Source organism: Chiloscyllium punctatum, unplaced genomic scaffold (genome assembly GCF_047496795.1).
Source record: "Chiloscyllium punctatum isolate Juve2018m unplaced genomic scaffold, sChiPun1.3 scaffold_1340, whole genome shotgun sequence".
Classification (NCBI taxonomy): Eukaryota; Metazoa; Chordata; class Chondrichthyes; order Orectolobiformes; family Hemiscylliidae; genus Chiloscyllium; species Chiloscyllium punctatum.
The window spans coordinates 12397-32134 of NW_027311074.1; the positions used below are offsets into that span (position 1 = coordinate 12397).

Consider the following 19738-nt stretch of genomic DNA (forward strand, 5'->3'; position numbering starts at 1 on the left):
GGGAGACTCGGAATGGAGGGAATGAGAGACTGGGAAAGGAGGGAGAGAGACTGAGAATGGAGAGAGAGAGTGGGGATGGAGGGAGAGAAAGAGACTGGGAATGGAGGGAGTGAGAGAGACTGGGAATGGAGGGAGAAAGATTGAGACTGGGAATGGAGGGAGAGAAAGAGACTGGGAATGGAGGGAGTGAGAGAGACTGGGAATGGAGGGAGAAAGATTGAGACTGGGAATAGATGGAGAAAGAGACTGGGAATGGAGAGAGAGAGAGACTTGGGATGGGAGAGAGAGAGACTGGGAATGGAGGGAGGGAGAGACTGGGAATGGAGGGAGAGAGAGAGAGTTTGGGAATGGAGGGAGAGAGAGACTGGGAATGGAGGGAGGGAGAGAGAGGGAATGGAGGGAGAGAGAGACTGGGAATGGAGGGAGAGAAAGAGAGAGACTGGGAATGGAGGGAGAGAGAGAGAGGGAATGGAGGGAGAGAGAGACTGGGAATGGAGGGAGGGAGAGACTGGGAATGGAGGGAGAGAGAGAGAGTTTGGGAATGGAGGGAGAGAGAGACTGGGAATGGAGGGAGAGAGACACTGGGAATGGAGGGAGAGAAAGAGAGAGACTGGGAATGGAGGGAGAGAAAGAGAGAGACTGGGAATGGACGGAGAGAGAGAGAGACTGGGAATGTAGGGAGGGTGAGAGACTGGGAATGGAGAGAGAGAGACTGGGAATGGAGGGTGAGAGAGAGAGAGACAGGGAATGGAGTGAGTGAGAGACTGGGAATGGAGCGAGAGAGAGACTGGGAATGGAGGGAGAGAGAGAGACTGGGAATGGAGAGAGAGAGAGAGAGACTGGGAATGGAGGGAGTGAGAGACTGGGAATGGAGGGAGAGAGAGACTGGGAATAGATGGAGAAAGAGACTGGGAATGGAGAGAGAGAGAGACTTGGGATGGGAGAGAGAGAGACTGGGAATGGAGGGAATGAGAGACTGGGAATGGAGGGAGTGAGAGACTTGGGATGGGAGAGAGTGAGGCAGGGAATAGAGAGAGAGAGAGACTAGGAATTGAGGGAATGAGAGACTGGGAATGGAGGGAGAGAAAGAGAGAGACTGGAAATGGAGGGAGAGAGAGAGAGACTGGGAATTGAGGGAATGAGAGACTGGGAATGGAGGGTGAGAGAGAGAGAGACAGGGAATGGAGAGAGAGAGACTGGAAATGGAGGGAGAGAGAGAGAGACTGGGAATTGAGGGAATGAGAGACTGGGAATGGAGGGAGAGAAAGAGAGAGACTGGGAATGGAGGGAGAGAGAGAGAGACTGGGAATGTAGGGAGGTTGAGAGACTGGGAATGGAGGGAGAGAGAGACTGGGAATGGAGGGAGAGAGAGACTGGGAATGGAGGGAGAGAAAGAGAGAGACTGGGAATGGAGGGAGAGAAAGAGAGACTGGGAATGTAGGGAGGGTGAGAGACTGGGAATGGAGAGAGAGAGAGAGACAGGGAATGGAGAGAGAGAGACTGGAAATGGAGGGAGAGAGAGACTGGGAATGGAGTGAGTGAGTGACTGGGAATGGAGGGAGAGAGAGAGACTGGGAATGGAGAGTGAGAGAGAGACAGGGAATGGAGGGAGAGAGAGAGTGGGAATGGAGGGAGAGAGAGACACAGGGAATAGAGAGAGAGGGAGACTCGGAATGGAGGGAATGAGAGACTGAGAAAGGAGGGAGAGAGACTGAGAATGGAGAGAGAGAGTGGGGATGGAGGGAGAGAAAGAGACTGGGAATGGAGGGAGTGAGAGAGACTGGGAATGGAGGGAGAAAGAGAGAGACTGGGAATAGATGGAGAAAGAGAGAGACTGGGAATAGATGGAGAAAGAGACTGGGAATGGAGAGAGAGAGAGACTTGGGATGGGAGAGAGAGAGACTGGGAATGGAGGGAATGAGAGACTGGGAATGGAGGGAGTGAGAGACTTGGGATGGGAGAGAGAGAGACTGGGAATGGAGGGAGAGAGAGACTGGGAATGGAGGGAGAGAGAGACTGGGAATGGAGGGAGAGAGAGACTGGGAATAGATGGAGAAAGAGACTGGGAATGGAGAGAGAGAGAGACACTGGGAATGGAGGGAGTGAGAGACTGGGAATGGAGGGAGAGAGAGACTGGGAATAGAGAGAGAGACTGGGAATGGAGGGAGAGAGAGAGAGATTGGGAATGGAGGGAGAGAGAGACTGGGAATGGAGGGAGGGAGAGACTTGGGATGGGAGAGAGACAGAGAGACTGGGCATGGAGGGAGAGAGAGACAGGGAATGGAGGGAGAAAAAGAGAGACTGGGAATGGAGGGAGAGAGAGAGAGACTGGGAATGGAGGGAGAGAGAGAGAGGGAATGGAGGGAGAGAGAGACTGGGAATGGAGGGAGAGAGAGACTGGGAATGGAGGGAGGGAGAGAGAGATTGGGAATGGAGGGAGAGAGAGACTGGGAATGGAGGGAGGGAGAGACTGGGAATGGAGGGAGGGAGAGACTGGGAATGGAGGGAGAGAGAGAGAGTTTGGGAATGGAGGGAGAGAGAGACTGGGAATGGAGGGAGGGAGAGACTGGGAATGGAGGGAGAGAGAGAGAGACTGGGAATGGAGGGAGGGAGAGAGACTGGGAACAGAGAGAGAGACTGGGAATGGAGGGAGGGAGAGAGACTGGGAACGGAGAGAGAGAGAGACTGGGAATGGAGAGAGAGAGAGACTGGGAATGGATGGAGAGAGAGGGACTGGGAATGGAGGGAGAGAGAGACTGGGAATGGAGGACGAGAGAGAGAGTTTGGGAATGGAGGGAGAGAAAGACTGGGAATGGAGGAAGAGAGAGAGAGATTGGGAATGGAGGGAGAGAGAGACTGGGAATGGAGGGAGAGAGAGAGACTGGGAATGGAGGGAGGGAGAGAGACTGGGAATGGAGGGAGAGAGAGAGAGATTGGGAATGGAGGGAGAGAGAGAGACTGGGAATGGAGGGAGAGAGTGGGAATGGAGAGAGTGAGAGAGTGGGAATGGAGAGAGAGAGAGACTGGGAATGGAGGGAGAAAGAGAGACTGGGAACGGAGAGAGAGAGACTGGGAATGGAGTGAGTGAGAGACTGGGAATGGAGAGAGAGTGAGAGAGACTGGGAATTGAGGGAATGAGAGACTGGGAATGGAGGGAGCGAGACTGGGAATGGAGAGAGAGAGACTGGGAATGGAGAGAGAGTGAGAGACTGGGAATGGAGGGAACAAGAGAGACTGGGAATGGAGAGAGAGAGAGGGAGACAGGGAATAGAGAGAGAGAAAGAGAGACTAGGAATTAAGGGAACGAGAGACTGGGAATGGAGGGAGAGAGACTGGGAATGGAGGGAATGAGAGACTGGGAATGGAGGGAGACTAGGAATGGAGGGAATGAGAGACTGGGAATGGAGGGTGAGAGAGACTGGGGATGGAGGGAGAGGGAGAGACTGGGAATGGAGGGAGTGAGTGAGAGACTGGGAATGTAGGGAGGGTGCGAGAGACATGGAATGGAGGGAGAGAGAGACTGGGCATGGAGGGAGAGAGGGAGAGGGAATGGAGGGAGGGAGAGACTTGGGATGGGAGAGAGACAGAGAGACTGGGCATGGAGGGAGAGAGAGACAGGGAATGGAGGGAGAAAGAGAGAGACTGGGAATGGAGGGAGAGAGAGAGAGACTGGGAATGGAGGGAGAGAGAGAGAGGGAATGGAGGGAGAGAGAGACTGGGAATGGAGGGAGGGAGAGACTGGGAATGGAGGGAGGGAGAGAGAGATTGGGAATGGAGGGAGAGAGAGACTGGGAATGGAGGGAGGGAGAGACTGGGAATGGAGGGAGGGAGAGACTGGGAATGGAGGGAGGGAGAGAGACTGGGAATGGAGGGAGAGAGAGAGACTGGGAACGGAGAGAGAGAGAGACTGGGAATGGAGAGAGAGAGAGACTGGGAATGGAGGGAGAGAGAGAGACAGGGAATGGAGGGAGGGAGAGAGACTGGGAATGGAGAGAGAGACTGGGAATGGAGGGAGTGAGGGAAACTGGGAATGGAGAGAGAGAGTGGGAATGGAGAGAGAGAGAGACTGGGAATGGAGAGAGAGAGAGAGAGAGACTGGGAATGGAGAGAGAGACTGGGAATGGAGAGAGAGAGTGGGGATGGAGAGAGAGAGTGGGGATGGAGAGAGAGAGAGTGGGGATGGAGAGAGAGAGAGAGACTGGGAATGGAGAGAGAGAGAGGGAGACAGGGAATAGAGAGAGAGAGAGAGAGACTAGGAATTAAGGGAACGAGAGACTGGGAATGGAGGGAATGAGAGACTGGGAATGGAGGGAGAGTGAGAGAGACTGGGAATGGAGGGAGAGAGAGAGAGATTGGGAATGGAGGGAGAGAGAGAGAGATTGGGAATGGAGGGAGAGAGAGAGACTGGGAATGGAGGGAGGGAGAGAGACTGGGAACGGAGAGAGAGAGAGATTGGGAATGGAGAGAGAGAGAGACTGGGAATGGAGGCAGAGAGAGAGAGACTGGGAATGGAGGGAGGGAGAGAGACTGGGAATGGAGGGAGAGAGAGAGAGATTGGGAATGGAGGGAGAGAGAGAGACTGGGAATGGAGGGAGAGAGAGAGACTGGGAATGGAGGGAGGGAGAGAGACTGGGGACGGAGAGAGAGAGAGACTGGGAATGGAGAGAGAGAGAGAGACTGGGAATGGAGAGAGAGAGAGACTGGGAATGGAGGGAGGGAGAGAGACAGGGAATGGAGGGAGGGAGAGAGACTGGGAATGGAGAGAGAGAGAGACTGGGAATGGAGAGAGAGAGAGACTGGGAATGGAGGGAGAGAGAGAGACTGGGAATGGAGGGAGAGAGAGACTGGGAATGGAGTGAGGGAGAGAGACTGGGAACGGAGAGAGAGAGAGAGAGACTGGGAATGGAGGGAGAGAGAGATTGGGAATGGAGGGAGAGAGAGACTGGGAATAGAGAGAGAGACTGGGAATGGAGGGAGTGAGGGAGACTGGGAATGGAGAGAGAGAGTGGGAATGGAGAGAGAGAGAGACTGGGAATGGAGAGAGAGAGAGAGAGAGACTGGGAATGGAGAGAGAGACTGGGAATGGTGAGAGAGAGTGGGGATGGAGAGAGAGAGTGGGGATGGAGAGAGAGAGAGAGACTGGGAATGGAGGGAACAAGAGAGACTGGGAATGGAGAGAGAGAGAGGGAGACAGGGAATAGAGAGAGAGAGAGAGAGAGACTAGGAATTAAGGGAACGAGAGACTGGGAATGGAGGGAATGAGAGACTGGGAATGGAGGGAGTGAGAGACTGGGAATGGAGGGAGTGAGAGACTGGGAATGGAGAGAGAGGGAGACTGGGAATGGAGGGAGAGAGAGACTGGGAATGGAGGGAATGAGAGACTGGGAATGGAGGGAGAGTGACAGGCCAGAATGAATTCAGTTCCTGATGTGTGTTACTTTTCTCCAGGTCAGGTAATGATTGAGCTCGTAACGCACACAGATCCCTTTGAAACATGTTCGTTTTAGTGGGAGGTGTCATCTGGTGGTGCTGGGATTGGACTGGGATGTCCAAAGTTTAAAAAAACACACAATACCAAGAGTCCAACAGGTTTATTTGGAAGCACTAACTTTCGGAACGCCGTTCCTTAACTTATTGGTGAACGACAAGAAAACAGGAGCCAAGCCACAAAACCCCAAGATACATCATCACATGTGACAGGGATCACCAGTCAGTGTACAGATATCTCCCTGAGAGAGAGAGAGGGGACTGAGAGACACCAGTCAGTGAACAGATATCTCCCTGAGAGAGAGGGGACTGAGAGACACCAGTCAGTGTACAGATATCTCCCTGAGAGAGAGGGGACTGAGAGACACCAGTCACTGTACAGATATCTCCCTGAGAGAGAGGGGACTGAGAGACACCAGTCAGTGTACAGATATCTCCCTGAGAGAGAGGGGACTGAGAGACACCAGTCAGTGTACAGATATCTCCCTGAGAGAGAGGGGACTGAGAGACACCAGTCAGTGTACAGATATCTCCCTGAGAGAGAGGGGACTGAGAGACCCCAGTCAGTGTACAGATATCTCCCTGAGAGAGAGAGGGGGGACTGAGAGACACCAGTCAGTGTACAGATATCTCCCTGAGAGAGAGAGAGGGGACTGAGAGACACCAGTCAGTGTACAGATATCTCCCTGAGAGAGAGAGAGGGGACTGAGAGACACCAGTCAGTGTACAGATATCTCCCTGAGAGAGAGGGGGGGGACTGAGAGACCCCAGTCAGTGTACAGATATCTCCCTGAGAGAGAGGGGACTGAGAGACACCAGTCAGTGTACAGATATCTCCCTGAGAGAGAGGGGACTGAGAGACACCAGTCAGTGTACAGATATCTCCCTGAGAGAGAGAGAGGGGACTGAGAGACACCAGTCAGTGTACAGATATCTCCCTGAGAGAGAGGGGACTGAGAGACCCCAGTCAGTGTACAGATATCTCCCTGAGAGAGAGGGGACTGAGAGACACCAGTCAGTGTACAGATATCTCCCTGAGAGAGAGAGAGGGGACTGAGTGACACCAGTCAGTGTACAGATATCTCTCTGAGAGAGAGAGGGGACTGAGAGACACCAGTCAGTGTACAGATATCTCCCTGAGAGAGGGGGGACTGAGGGACACCAGTCAGTGTACAGATATCTCCCTGAGAAAGAGAGAGGGGGGACTGAGAGACACCAGTCAGTGTACAGATATCTCCCTGAGAGAGAGAGGGGGGGGACTGAGAGACCCCAGTCAGTGTACAGATATCTCCCTGAGAGAGGGGGGACTGAGGGACACCAGTCAGTGTACAGATATCTCCCTGAGAGAGAGAGGGGACTGAGAGACACCAGTCAGTGTACAGATATCTCCCTGAGAGAGAGAGGGGACTGAGAGACACCAGTCAGTGTACAGATATCTCCCTGAGACAGGGGGGACTGAGAGACCCCAGTCAGTGTACAGCTATCTCCCTGAGAGAGGGGGGACTGAGAGACACCAGTCAGTGTACAGATATCTCCCTGAGAGAGAGAGAGAGAGGGGACTGAGAGACACCAGTCAGTGTACAGATATCTCCCTGAGAGAGAGAGAGAGGGGACTGAGAGACACCAGTCAGTGTACAGATATCTCCCTGAGAGAGAGAGGGGACTGAGAGACACCAGTCAGTGTACAGATATCTCCCTGAGAGAGAGGGGACTGAGCGACACCAGTCAGTGTACAGATATCTCCCTGAGAGAGAGAGAGGGGGGACTGAGAGACACCAGTCAGTGTACAGATATCTCCCTGAGAGAGAGAGAGAGGGGACTTTGAGACACCAGTCAGTGTACAGATATCTCCCTGAGAGAGAGGGGACTGAGCGACACCAGTCAGTGTACAGATATCTCCCTGAGAGAGAGAGAGGGGGGACTGAGAGACACCAGTCAGTGTACAGATATCTCCCTGAGAGAGAGAGAGGGGACTGAGAGACACCAGTCAGTGTACAGATATCTCCCTGAGAGAGAGGGGACTGAGAGACACCAGTCAGTGTACAGATATCTCCCTGAGAGAGAGAGAGAGGGGACTGAGAGACACCAGTCAGTGAACAGATATCTCCCTGAGAGAGGGGGGACTGAGAGACACCAGTCAGTGTACAGATATCTCCCTGAGAGAGGGGGGACTGAGAAACACCAGTCAGTGTACAGATATCTCCCTGAGAGAGAGGGGACTGAGAGACACCAGTCAGTGTACAGATATCTCCCTGAGAGAGAGGGGACTGAGAGACACCAGTCAGTGTACAGATATCTCCCTGAGAGAGAGAGGGGACTGAGAGACACCAGTCAATGTACAGATATCTCCCTGAGAGAGGGGGGGGACTGAGGGACACCAGTCAGTGTACAGATATCTCCCTGATAGAGAGAGAGGGGACTGAGAGACACCAGTCAGTGTACAGATATCTCCCTGAGAGAGAGGGGGGGGACTGAGAGACCCCAGTCAGTGTACAGATATCTCCCTGAGAGAGAGAGGGGACTGAGAGACCCCAGTCAGTGTACAGATATCTCCCTGAGAGAGAGAGGGGACTGAGAGACACCAGTCAGTGTACAGATATCTCCCTGAGAGAGAGAGAGAGATCGAGGGGATGGAGAGTCGGTGGTATATTTCTGGGCCCTGGGTTTTGTTCTGGTTAATGATCCTGAGCACACCGCAGCCCCCCTCAGATGTGTGGTCGTGCAGGGTAGCGTTTTATCTGCCGGTAGGTGTCTGGGAACAGGAAGGAGAGCAGGTTATCGATGATGATGGCGGTGAGTCCCCAGACTTTGTACTTGGTGTTGAGGAAGACGGGCAGTGTGTAAACACCAGCCCCCCGCCAGCGATAGTGGGTGTAACGGCGATTCCCCTCAGTACAGACGTGTCGCAGAGAGACGGTGAACACATCCTGGACCTAAACACACACCAGAGACAACAGGGGGGGGAATCAGCCAGAGAATATCCCCCAAACCCCACACTCCCCAGGACAGGCTCCCCAGGACAGGCTCCCTCGACACTGTCCCCTCATCACACACTCCCCAGGACACACTCCCCCCATCACACACACCAGAGACAACAGGGGGGAATCAGCCAGAGAATATCCCCCAAACCCCACACTCCCCAGGACAGGCTCCCTCTACACTGTCCCCCTCATCACACACTCCCCAGGACACACTCCCCCCATCACACACTCCCCCCATCACACACTCCCCCCATCACACACTCCCCCCATCACACACTCCCCCCATCACACACTCCCCCCATCACACACTCCCCCCATCACACACTCCCCCCATCACACACTCCCCAGGACACACTCCCCCCATCACACACTCCCCCCATCACACACTCCCCTCATCACACACTCCCCAGGACAGGCCCCCCTCATCACACACTCCCCCCATCACACACTCCCCCCATCACACACTCCCCCCATCACACACTCCCCCCATCACACACTCCCCCCATCACACACTCCCCCCATCACACACTCCCCCCATCACACACTCCCCCCATCACACACTCCCCCCATCACACACCCCCCCCATCACACACTCCCCTCATCACACACTCCCCTCATCACACACTCCCCAGGACAGGCCCCCCTCATCACACACTCCCCCCATCACACACTCCTCCATCACACACTCCCCAGGACACACTCCCCCCATCACACACTCCCCCCATCACACACTCCCCTCATCACACACTCCCCAGGACACACTCCCCCCATCACACACTCCCCCCATCACACACTCCCCCCATCACACACTCCCCTCATCACACACTCCCCCCATCACACACTCCCCCCATCACACACTCCCCTCATCACACACTCCCCTCATCACACACTCCCCCCATCACACACTCCCCTCATCACACACTCCCCCCATCACACACTCCCCCCATCACACACTCCCCTCATCACACACTCCCCTCATCACACACTCCCCAGGACAGGCCCCCCTCATCACACACTCCCCCCATCACACACTCCCCCCATCACACACTCCCCCCATCACACACTCCCCCCATCACACACTCCCCTCATCACACACTCCCCTCATCACACACTCCCCCCATCACACACTCCCCTCATCACACACTCCCCCCATCACACACTCCCCCCATCACACACTCCCCCCATCACACACTCCCCTCATCACACACTCCCCAGGACAGGCCCCCCTCATCACACACTCCCCCCATCACACACTCCCCCCATCACACACTCCCCCCATCACACACTCCCCTCATCACACACTCCCCCCATCACACACTCCCCCCATCACACACTCCCCCCATCACACACTCCCCCCATCACACACTCCCCCCATCACACACTCCCCCCATCACACACTCCCCTCATCACACACTCCCCTCATCACACACTCCCCTCATCACACACTCCCCTCATCACACACTCCCCCCATCACACACTCCCCCCATCACACACTCCCCCCATCACACACTCCGCCCATCACACACTCCGCCCATCACACACTCCCCAGGACACACTCCCCCCATCACACACTCCCCAGGACACACCCCCCCCCATCACACACTCCCCCCATCACACACTCCCCCCATCACACGCCCCCCATCACACACGCCCCCCATCACACACTCCCCCCATCACACACTCCCCCCATCACACACTCCCCCCATCACACACTCCCCCCATCACACACTCCCCCCATCACACACTCCCCTCATCACACACTCCCCAGGACACACTCCCCATCACACACTCCCCCCATCACACACTCCCCCCATCACACACTCCCCCCATCACACACTCCCCCCATCACACACACCCCCCATCACACACTCCCCCCATCACACACTCCCCCCATCACACACTCCCCCCATCACACACTCCCCCCATCACACACTCCCCCCATCACACACTCCCCTCATCACACACTCCCCTCATCACACACTCCCCTCATCACACACTCCCCCCATCACACACTCCCCCCATCACACACTCCCCCCATCACACACTCCCCTCATCACACACTCCCCCCATCACACACTCCCCCCATCACACACTCCGCCCATCACACACTCCCCTCATCACACACTCCCCCCATCACACACTCCCCCCATCACACACTCCCCCCATCACACACTCCCCCCATCACACACTCCCCCCATCACACACTCCCCCCATCACACACTCCCCCCATCACACACTTCCCCCATCACACACTCCCCTCATCACACACTCCCCTCATCACACACTCCCCTCATCACACACTCCACAGGACACACTCCCCCCATCACACACTCCCCTCATCACACACTCCCCCCATCACACACTCCCCCCATCACACACTCCCCCCATCACACACTCCCCCCATCACACACTCCCCCCATCACACACTCCCCCCATCACACACTCCCCCCATCACACACTCCCCTCATCACACACTCCCCTCATCACACACTCCCCCCATCACACACTCCCCTCATCACACACTCCCCCCATCACACACTCCCCCCATCACACACCCCCCCATCACACACCCCCCCCCATCACACACTCCCCCCATCACACACTCCCCCCATCACACACTCCCCCCATCACACACTCCCCCCATCACACACTCCCCCCATCACACACTCCCCCCATCACACACTCCCCCCATCACACACTCCCCCCATCACACACTCCCCCCATCACACACTCCCCCCATCACACACTCCCCCCATCACACACTCCCCCCATCACACACTCCCCTCATCACACACTCCCCTCATCACACACTCCCCTCATCACACACTCCCCTCATCACACACTCCCCTCATCACACACTCCCCCGGACAGGCTCCCTCTACACTGTCTCCCCAGGACACACTCCCCCCATCACACACTCCCCCCATCACACACTCCCCCCATCACACACTCCCCCCATCACACACTCCCCCCATCACACACTCCCCCCATCACACACTCCCCCCATCACACACTCCCCCGGACAGGCTCCCTCTACACTGTCCCCACATCACACACTCCCCAGGACAGGCTCCCTCTACACTGTCCCCTTCATCACACACTCCCCAGGACAGGCTCCCTCTACACTGTCCCCTCATCACACACACCCCAGGACAGGCTCCCTCTACACTGTCCCCCCATCACACACTCCCCAGGACAGGCTCCCTCTACACTGTCCCCCCATCACACACTCCCCAGGACAGGCTCCCTCTACACTGTCCCCCCATCACACACTCCCCAGGACACACTCCCCAGGACAGGCTCCCTCTACACTGTCCCCGTCCATCACACACTCCCCAGGACAGGCTCCCTCTACACTGTCCCCTCATCACACACTCCCCAGGACAGGCTCTCTCTACACTGTCCCCTCATCACACACTCCCCAGGACACACTCCCCAGGACAGGCTCCCTCTACACTGTCCCCGTCCATCACACACTCCCCAGGACAGGCTCCCTCTACACTGTCCCCTCATCACACACTCCCCAGGACAGGCTCTCTCTACACTGTCCCCTCAATACACACTCCCCAGGACAGGCTCCCTCTACACTGTCCCCTCATCACACACTCCCCAGGACACACTCCCCAGGACAGTCTCCCTCTACACTGTCCCCTCATCACACACTCCCCAGGACAGGCTCCCTCTACACTGTCCCCTCATCACACACTCCCCCGGATAGGCTCCCTCTACACTGTCCACCAGACTGCACACACCCCAGGACTTTACACAGATACTGTTTGGCCATGAGAAATTGTCCCATAGTGCCCAGGGATGTGCAGGTTAGGGTGAGTTGGCCATGAGAAATTGTCCCATAGTGCCCAGGGATGTGCAGGTTAGGGTGGGTTGACCATGGGAAATTGTCCCATAGTGCCCAGGGATGTGCAGGTTAGGGTGGATTGGCCATGGGGAAATTGTCCCATAGTGCCCAGGGATGTACAGGTTAGGGTGGGATTAGCCATGGGAAATTGTCCCATAGTGCCCAGTGATGTGCAGGTTAGGGTGGGATTGGCCATGGGGAAATTGTCCCATAGTGCCCAGGGATGTGCAGGTTAGGGTGGGATTGGCCATAGGAAATTGTCCCATAGTGTCCAGGGATGTGCAGGTTAGGGTGGGATTGGCCATAGGAAATTGTCCCATAGTGCCCAGGGATGTGCAGGTTAGGGTGGGATTGGCCGTGGGAAATTGTCCCATAGTGTCCAGGGATGTGCAGGTCAGGGTGGATTGGTCATGGGAAATTGTCCCATAGTGTCCAGGGATGTGCAGGTTAGGGTGGATTGGCCGTGGGAAATTGTCCCATAGTGTCCAGGGATGTGCAGGTTAGGGTGGGATTGGCCATGGGAAATTGTCCCATAGTGTCCAGGGTTGTGTAGGTTAGGGTGGGATTGACCATGGGAAATTGTCCCATAGTGCCCAGGGATGTGCAGGTTAGGGTGGATTGGCCATGGGAAATTGTCCCATAGTGCCCAGGGATGTGCAGGTTAGGGTGGGATTGGCCATGGGAAATTGTCCCATAGTGCCCAGGGATGTACAGGTTAGGGTGGGATTGGCCATGGGAAATTGTCCCATAGTGCCCAGGGATGTACAGGTTAGGGTGGATTGGCCGTGGGAAATTGTCCCATAATGCCCAGGGATGTGTAGGTTAGGGTGGGATTGGCCATGGGAAATTGTCCCATAGTGCCCAGGGTTGTGCAGGTTAGGGTGGGATTGGCCATGGGAGATTGTCCCATAGTGCCCAGGGATGTGCAGGTTAGGGTGGATTGGCCATGGGAAATTGTCCCATAGTGTCCAGGGATGTACAGGTTAGGGTGGGATTGGCCATGGGGAATTGTCCCATAGTGCCCAGGGATGTGCAGGTTAGGGTGGGATTGACCATGGGAAATTGTCCCATAGTGCCCAGGGATGTGCAGGTTCGGGTGGATTGGCCATGGGAAATTGTCCCATAGTGCCCAGGGATGTGCAGGTTAGGGTGGGATTGGCCGTGGGAAATTGTCCCATAGTGCCCAGGGATGTGCAGGTTAGGGTGGGATTGGCCATGGGGAATTGTCCCATAGTGCCCAGGGATGTGCAGGTTAGGGTGGGATTGGCCGTGGGAAATTGTCCCATAGTGTCCAGGGATGTGCAGGTTAGGGTGGGATTGGCCATGGGAAATTGTCCCATAGTGCCCAGGGATGTGCAGGTTAGGGTGGGATTGGCCATGGGGAATTGTCCCATAGTGTCCAGGGATGTGCAGGTTAGGGTGGATTGGCCATGGGAAATTGTCCCATAGTGCCCAGGGATGTGCAGGTTAGGGTGGGATTGGCCATGGGGAATTGTCCCATAGTGTCCAGGGATGTGCAGGTTAGGGTGGGATTGGCCGTGGGAAATTGTCCCATAGTGTCCAGGGATGTGCAGGTTAGGGTGGGATTGGCCATGGGAAATTGTCCCATAGTGCCCCGGGATGTGCAGGTTAGGGTGGGTTGGCCATGGGAAATTGTCCCATAGTGCCCAGGGATGTGCAGGTTAGGGTGAGTTGGCCATGGGAAATTGTCCCATAGTGCCCAGGGATGTGCAGGTTAGGGTGGATTGGCCATGGGAAATTGTCCCATAGTGCCCAGGGATGTGCAGGTTAGGGTGGGTTGGCCATGGGAAATTGTCCCATAGTCCCCAGGGATGTGCAGGTTAGGGTGAGTTGGCCATGGGAAATTGTCCCATAGTGCCCAGGGATGTGCAGGTTAGGGTGGGTTGGCCATGGGAAATTGTCCCATAGTGCCCAGGGATGTGTAGGTTAGGGTGGGATTGGCCATGGGAAATTGTCCCATAGTGCCCAGGGATGTGTAGGTTAGGGTGGGATTGGCCATGGGAAATTGTCCCATAGTGCCCAGGGATGTGCAGGTTAGGGTGGATTGGCCATGGGAAATTGTCCCATAGTGCCCAGGGATGTGTAGGTTAGGGTGGGATTGGCCATGGGAAATTGTCCCATAGTGCCCAGGGATGTGTAGGTTAGGGTGGGATTGGCCATGGGAAATTGTCCCATAGTGCCCAGGGATGTGTAGGTTAGGGTGGGATTGGCCATGGGAAATTGTCCCATAGTGCCCAGGGATGTGCAGGTTAGGGTGGGATTGACCATGGGAAATTGTCCTATAGTGCCCAGGGTTGTGCAGGTTAGGGTGGGTTGGCCGTGGGAAATTGTCCCATAGTGCCCAGGGATGTGCAGGTTAGGGTGGGATTGGCCATGGGAAATTGTCCCATCGTGTCCAGGGATGTGCAGGTTAGGGTGGGATTGGCCATGGGAAATTGTCCCATAGTGCCCCGGGATGTGCAGGTTAGGGTGGGATTGGCCATGGGAAATTGTCCCATAGTGCCCCGGGATGTGCAGGTTAGGGTGGGTTGGCCATGGGAAATTGTCCCATAGTGCCCAGGGATGTGCAGGTTAGGGTGAGTTGGCCATGGGAAATTGTCCCATAGTGTCCAGGGATGTGCAGGTTAGGGTGGGATTGGCCATGGGAAATTGTCCCATAGTGCCCCGGGATGTGCAGGTTAGGGTGGGATTGGCCATGGGAAATTGTCCCATAGTGCCCCGGGATGTGCAGGTTAGGGTGGGTTGGCCATGGGAAATTGTCCCATAGTGCCCAGGGATGTGCAGGTTAGGGTGAGTTGGCCATGGGAAATTGTCCCATAGTGCCCAGGGATGTGCAGGTTAGGGTGGGATTGGCCGTGGGGAATTGTCCCATAGTGCCCAGGGATGTGTAGGTTAGGGTGGGATTGGCCGTGGGGAAATTGTCCCATAGTGCCCAGGGATGTGCAGGTTAGGGTGGGTTGGCCGTGGGAAATTGTCCCATAGTGCCCAGGGATGTGTAGGTTAGGGTGGGTTGGCCATGGGAAATTGTCCCGTAATGTTAGATGCATTAGTCAGTGGTAAATTTGGAGTGGGGGAGTGGGTCTGGGCGGGTTACTTTTCGGAGGGTTGGTGTGGACTTGTTGGGCCGAAGGGCCTGTTTCTATGCTGTATGTCATCTGATTTAACACTGCCAGGACAGAGACAGCATGGGGTTAGACACAGATTAAAGCTTCCTCTATACCGTCCCCCATCAAACAGAGATCGGGAGGGGGTGTAGGGGGTTACTGAGATAGGGAGGGGGTGTAGGGGGTTACAGAGATAGGGAGGGGGTGTAGGGGCTGGAGGGGGTTACAGAGATAGGGAGGGGGTGTAGGGGCTGGAGGGGGTTACAGAGATAGGGAGGGGGTGTAGGGGCTGGAGGGGGTTACAGAGATAGGGAGGGGGTGTAGGGTGTTACAGAGATAGGGAGGGGGTGGAGGGTGTTACAGAGGTAGGGAGGGGGATGGAGGGGGACGGCGGGTGTGGAGAGGGTGTTGAGGGGGAGGGGGTGTGGGTGGTGTGGGGGGGGATGGCGGGGTTGAGGGGGTAACAGAGATAGGGAGGGGGTGGAAGGGGTTACAGAGACAGGGAGGGGGTGGAGGGGGGTGACAGAGATAGGGAGGGGGGTGAGGGGGTAACAGAGACAGGGAGGGGGTGGAGGGGGGTGACAGAGATGGGAGGGTGGAGGGGTTACAGAGATAGGGAGGGGGTGAGGGGGTTACAGAGATGGGAGGGTGGAGGGGTTACAGAGACAGGGAGGGGGTTACAGAGAGAGGGAGGGGGTAGAGGGGGTTACAGAGATAGGGAGGGGGTAGAGGGGGTTACAGAGATAGGGAGGGGGTAGAGGGGGTTACAGAGATAGGGAGGGGGTGGAGGGGGTTACAGAGACAGGGAGGGGGTGTAGGGGGGTTACAGAGAGAGGGAGGGGGTGTAGGGGGTTACAGAGATAGGGAGGGGGTGTAGGGGGTTACAGAGATAGGGAGGGGGTGTAGGGGGGTTACAGAGACAGGGAGGGGGTGGAGGGGGTTACAGAGAGAGGGAGGGGTTGTAGGGGGTTACAGAGAGAGGGAGGGGGTAACTGTGGTTTAACTCTTACCTCTTTGGGGCTGGGTCTGAGGTGTGTTACGTCGATGGGTCCCAGATTGGCGAGAACAGGGAACACAGCCATCCCAGTCTGAGGGGGAGAGAGAGGGAGAGAGTGAGGGGCCTATCGAGGGAGGGAGAGAGTGAGGGGCCTATCGAGGGAGGGAGAGAGTGAGGGGCCTATCGAGGGAGGGAGAGAGTGAGGGGCCTATCGAGGGAGGGAGAGAGTGAGGGGCCTATCGAGGGAGGGAGAGAGTGAGGGGTCTATCGAGGGAGGGAGAGAGTGAGGGGCCTATCGAGGGAGGGAGAGAGTGAGGGGTCTATCGGAGGGAGGGAGAGAGTGAGGGGTCTATCGGAGGGAGGGAGAGAGTGAGGGGCCTATCGAGGGAGGGAGAGAGTGAGGGGCCTATCGAGGGAGGGAGAGAGTGAGGGGCCTATCGAGGGAGGGAGAGAGTGAGGGGTCTATCGAGGGAGGGAGAGAGTGAGGGGTCTATCGGAGGGAGGGAGAGAGTGAGGGGTCTATCGAGGGAGGGAGAGAGTGAGGGGTCTATCGAGGGAGGGAGGGAGTGAGGGGTCTATCGAGGGAGGGAGGGAGTGAGGGGTCTATCGGAGGGAGGGAGACAGTGAGGGGCCTATCGGAGGGAGGGAGAGAGTGAGGGGCCTATCGAGGGAGGGAGAGAGTGAGGGGTCTATCGAGGGAGGGAGAGAGTGAGGGGCCTATCGGAGGGAGGGAGAGAGAGTGAGGGGCCTATCGGAGGGAGGGAGAGAGTGAGGGGTCTATCGAGGGAGGGAGGGAGTGAGGGGTCTATCGAGGGAGGGAGGGAGTGAGGGGTCTATCGAGGGAGGGAGGGAGTGAGGGGTCTATCGGAGGGAGGGAGAGAGTGAGGGGCCTATCGGAGGGAGGGAGAGAGAGTGAGGGGCCTATCGAGGGAGGGAGAGAGTGAGGGGCCTATCGGAGGGAGGGAGAGAGAGAGAGTGAGGGGCCTATCGGAGGGAGGGAGAGAGAGTGAGGGGTCTATCGGAGGGAGGGAGAGAGTGAGGGGCCTATCGAGGGAGGGAGAGAGTGAGGGGTCTATCGGAGGGAGGGAGAGAGTGAGGGGCCTATCGGAGGGAGGGAGAGAGTGAGGGGCCTATCGAGGGAGGGAGAGAGTGAGGGGTCTATCGGAGGGAGGGAGACAGTGAGGGGTCTATCGAGGGAGGGAGAGAGTGAGGGGCCTATCGAGGGAGGGAGAGAGTGAGGGGTCTATCGGAGGGAGGGAGAGAGTGAGGGGTCTATCGAGGGAGGGAGAGAGTGAGGGGCCTTTCGGAGGGAGGGAGAGAGAGTGAGGGGCCTATCGGAGGGAGGGAGAGAGAGTGAGGGGCCTATCGGAGGGAGGGAGAGAGAGTGAGGGGCCTATCGGAGGGAGGGAGAGAGTGAGGGGCCTATCGGAGGGAGGGAGAGAGTGAGGGGCCTATCGGAGGGAGGGAGAGAGTGAGGGGCCTATCGGAGGGAGGGAGAGAGAGTGAGGGGTCTATCGGAGGGAGGGAGAGAGAGAGAGATAGTGAGAGGCCTATCGAGGGAGGGAGAGAGTGAGAGAGTGAGTGGTCTATCGGAGGGAGGGAGAGAGAGAGAGAGTGAGGGGCCTATCGAGGGAGGGAGAGAGAGTGAGAGTGAGGGGCCTATTGGAGGGAGAGAGAGAGTGAGAGTGAGGGGCCTATCGGAGGGAGGGAGAGAGAGAGAGTGAGGGGCCTATCGAGGGAGGGAGAGAGTGAGAGTGAGGGGCCTATTGGAGGGAGAGAGAGAGTGAGAGTGAGGGGCCTATTGGAGGGAGAGAGAGAGTGAGAGTGAGAGTGAGGGGCCTATCGGAGGGAGGGAGAGAGAGAGAGTGAGGGGCCTATCGAGGGAGAGAGAGAGTGAGGGGCCTATCGGAGGGAGGGAGAGAGAAAGAGAGTGAGGGGCCTATCGAGGGAGAGAGAGAATGAGGGGCCTATCGGAGGGAGGGAGAGAGTGAGGGCCCTATCGGAGGGAGGGGGACAGTGAGGGCCCTATCGGAGGGAGGGGGACAGTGAGGGGCCTATCGGAGGGAGGGGGACAGTGAGGGGCCTATCGGAGGGAGGGAGGGAGGGGGACAGTGAGGGGCCTATCGGAGGGAGGGGGAGAGTGAGGGGCCTATCGGAGGGAGGGAGGGAGGGGGACAGTGAGGGCCCTATCGGAGGGAGGGGGAGAGTGAGGGGTCTATCGGAGGGAGGGAGGGAGGGGGACAGTGAGGGCCCTATCGGAGGGAGGGAGGGGGACAGTGAGGGCCCTATCGGAGGGAGGGGGACAGTGAGGGGTCTATCGGAGGGAGGGAGACAGTGAGGGGCCTATCGGAGGGAGGGAGACAGTGAGGGGTCTATCGGAGGGAGGGGGAGAGTGAGGGGTCTATCGGAGGGAGGGGGAGAGTGAGGGGTCTATCGGAGGGAGGGAGGGAGGGGGACAGTGAGGGCCCTATCGGAGGGAGGGAGGGGGACAGTGAGGGCCCTATCGGAGGGAGGGGGACAGTGAGGGGTCTATCGGAGGGAGGGAGACAGTGAGGGGCCTATCGGAGGGAGGGAGACAGTGAGGGGTCTATCGGAGGGAGGGGGAGAGTGAGGGGTCTATCGGAGGGAGGGAGGGAGGGGGACAGTGAGGGCCCTATCGGAGGGAGGGGGACAGTGAGGGGCCTATCGGAGGGAGGGGGACAGTGAGGGGCCTATCGGAGGGAGGGAGGGAGGGGGACAGTGAGGGGCCTATCGGAGGGAGGGAGGGAGGGGGACAGTGAGGGGCCTATCGGAGGGAGGGGGACAGTGAGGGGCCTATCGGAGGGAGGGGGACAGTGAGGGCCCTATCGGAGGGAGGGGGACAGTGAGGGGTCTATCGGAGGGAGGGAGGGGGACACTGAGGGGCCTATCGGAGGGAGGGAGGGGGACACTGAGGGTCCTATCGGAGGGAGGGGGACAGTGAGGGGCCTATCGGAGGGAGGGAGGGAGGGAGACAGTGAGGGGCCTATCGGAGGGAGGGAGGGAGGGAGACAGTGAGGGGCCTATCGGAGGGAGGGAGGGGGACAGTGAGGGGCCTATCGGAGGGAGGGGGACAGTGAGGGGCCTATCGGAGGGAGGGAGGGAGACAGTGAGGGGTCTATCGGAGGGAGGGGGACAGTGAGGGGCCTATCGGAGGGAGGGGGACAGTGAGGGGCCTATCGGAGGGAGGGGGACAGTGAGGGGCCTATCGGAGGGAGGGAGACAGTGAGGGGCCTATCGGAGGGAGGGGGACAGTGAGGGCCCTATCGGAGGG

At 57.4% G+C, this 19738-nt stretch overlaps 1 long non-coding RNA gene across 1 annotated transcript; it reads right to left on the reverse strand.

Moving 5' to 3' along the window:
* Positions 1-5576: 5576 nt before the first annotated feature.
* On the reverse strand, positions 5577-16565 carry LOC140475039 (uncharacterized). The gene is made up of 2 exons (XR_011959633.1): positions 16460-16565; positions 5577-8420 (listed from the first exon to the last, which is right to left on the reverse strand). It is a non-coding gene; the product is annotated as an uncharacterized lncRNA (long non-coding RNA).
* Positions 16566-19738: the final 3173 nt, after the last annotated feature.